Source organism: Rhea americana, unplaced genomic scaffold (genome assembly GCF_003343005.1).
Source record: "Rhea americana isolate MKP2758 unplaced genomic scaffold, rheAme1 scaffold_249, whole genome shotgun sequence".
In the NCBI taxonomy this organism is placed as follows: domain Eukaryota; kingdom Metazoa; phylum Chordata; class Aves; order Rheiformes; family Rheidae; genus Rhea; species Rhea americana.
The window spans coordinates 1,221,660-1,223,715 of NW_028186367.1; the positions used below are offsets into that span (position 1 = coordinate 1,221,660).

A 2,056-nucleotide genomic window follows, 5' to 3' on the forward strand; every position below is an offset into this window, starting at 1 on the left:
GTTTCTGAGGACACAAACTTGGGAGATAGCACAGGAAAAGATCCCAAACAAGACGTGGGGAGACTGGAAACGGCACAATGGGAGGAAGGGAGAAGGGTGGGACGCATGGCGCGTTGTCCTGTCCTTGGGGGAGGCCAGCAGGAAGGGGTGGGATTGGGAAGCACCGAGAGGAGCAATTCCGCATCTCAGGGAGCCGCCGTCCAGTCCTGTGCACTGAGGCCGGTGTGGGAGGGGTCTGGGACCCCCTACCAATGCTGAAGGGCCTTCTGCATTTCCAAGGAGGAGRTAAGACTCCCTCCAACATCCTCCCTGGGGACCAGCGCTCCCGGCGTAGGACACGGGCACCCCATCAGCAACTGGCTGGGGCTCTTGTTCCAAACGAGAGCCAAGGTCAGCACGATAGAGCCCCTCGGGATGGGGAGCAATGCAAACGGGCATTTTAGGGGGCTGCAACTGCTCYAGGGCCAGGCAGGGACGGAGCACATGGGGGGAGGCTCCGGCGAGGTGAAACAGGGCCCGTTTGCTCCGCCGCGACGGGTCGGAGGCCGGCTCTGACCTCTCCACGTCCTTCTCTTGTGGAGCGCGGGAAGCGCGCCTGCAGGGAAAGGCAGTGCTTCGCCGCTCGACGGGGATTTCTCAGTCTAAATATAGGAAATTCCACACCACCATATGGAAAATGCCACCATCCATGCTGAATCAACTAGGGCACGAGAGTAGGGCAGGAACGTGCTCACGTGGAGCTCTATTTGGACCGGGGTTTATGCCTGTCCAGGATGAGGGATGCCCCCCAGGAATAGCGATTATCCTGGTCCATGGAGATGCTTCATCCAGAGCGGCTGCTTGCGCCGGCAGGGAGACGCCTCCCCAGGGAAGGCTTYGTTGGGAGGAACACGCTCCCGATTTGGACAGACGGGTGGTTTCCAGCGAARAAAGACACTTCCCTAGAGCATATCCGGCTCGACGGCGCCCGTGTGTCCCCAGCCCGAGCCCGTGACGTGGGGCACCAGGGACCGCACCCCGCGCGGCAGCCCAGCCGCGCCACCCCGCTGGGTCCTTGCCTACTCGCACCCGTGACGGGGCTGCGACAGCACCGGCGAGACCGACGCAAAGGACGTCACCGCCGCATCCTGGCTCCAGCAATGCTTCCCGTCCTCCGCTTCGGCTTTGGTAGCGCCGCCGAGCCGGCGGCTCGCAGCGGAGCTGCTCAGCTCCGTTCTCCCCGGCAGCAGCTCTTTTTTCTGTGCCTTTCTGCGAGTCCAGAGAGACGTCAGGACCGGAGGGGAGACCATCCCCCCCCCCCGGGGCTGACCCCACGCCATTGCCCTTTGCAGCCCTGCAGCGACCCTCCTCTTGCGTCTTAGCCGCTACCAGCCCCGCTGACGGGCTCCGTGGATTTCTTCCTCCCTGCCAGGATTTCCCCGCCTSAAAACACGACGGCCGCCCGGGTGCGCGTCGCTGCCTCCCACGCAACCAGCGCTCAGCAGCGCGGCACTGCCGGACCGCCTGCCCGAAGCGGCAGGCAGAGGGGACACGCTCCCCCGGAGCCTGACATCAGCCTTCATCCCACTTTGGTGGCCAACGTCCCCCCCTCCCGCCCTGAGGCCACGGGGATGGGCTCCGGCTTTTGGCCACCTTCCCTCTGGCATGAACCCACCAACGGGGCAGTGCTGGAGCCGCCGGGGCCAAGTTCAGTTCTGGGGACACGAGGGGGCGGGGGGGGGGGCGCAAGGCCCTGCCAGGCTCGGTCCCTCCGCCCCGCCGCCGGCCACCGCGGAGGGACCCAGGCGTCCCGGCGGCGCCGCCCCACGTGGGTGCCAGCCCCGGCCCCGCCCTCAATAGGCGTGGCCTGAGGCGTCCCCGCCCCCCTCCGCGTCCCCGTTCTGCGGCGCGGGGCCGCGCCCCCTCTGTGGCGTCACAGCGGCCGCCCCGCCCCGCGCAGTGCCCGGATGAGGCAGGTTTGGGAGCCGGCGGGGATGCTGCGGCTGTGACAGGCGATGCGCTCGGGTGAGTGAGGGCCGCGGCGGCGGCGGCGGCGCGGGGCGGCGGCGGCGGCTCG

At 67.5% G+C, this 2,056-nt stretch overlaps 1 protein-coding gene across 5 annotated transcripts in view; it reads left to right on the top strand.

Moving 5' to 3' along the window:
• Positions 1-1,923: 1,923 nt before the first annotated feature.
• Positions 1,924-2,056, top strand: part of NDEL1 (nudE neurodevelopment protein 1 like 1) — a 32,158-nt gene continuing 32,025 nt past the window's right edge. For all 5 annotated transcript variants that reach the window (XM_085306859.1, XM_085306860.1, XM_085306862.1 and 2 more), the window contains exon 1: positions 1,924-2,004. The gene's annotated coding sequence lies outside the window, so the exon portion shown is untranslated. The remainder of the gene's footprint in view (positions 2,005-2,056) is intronic.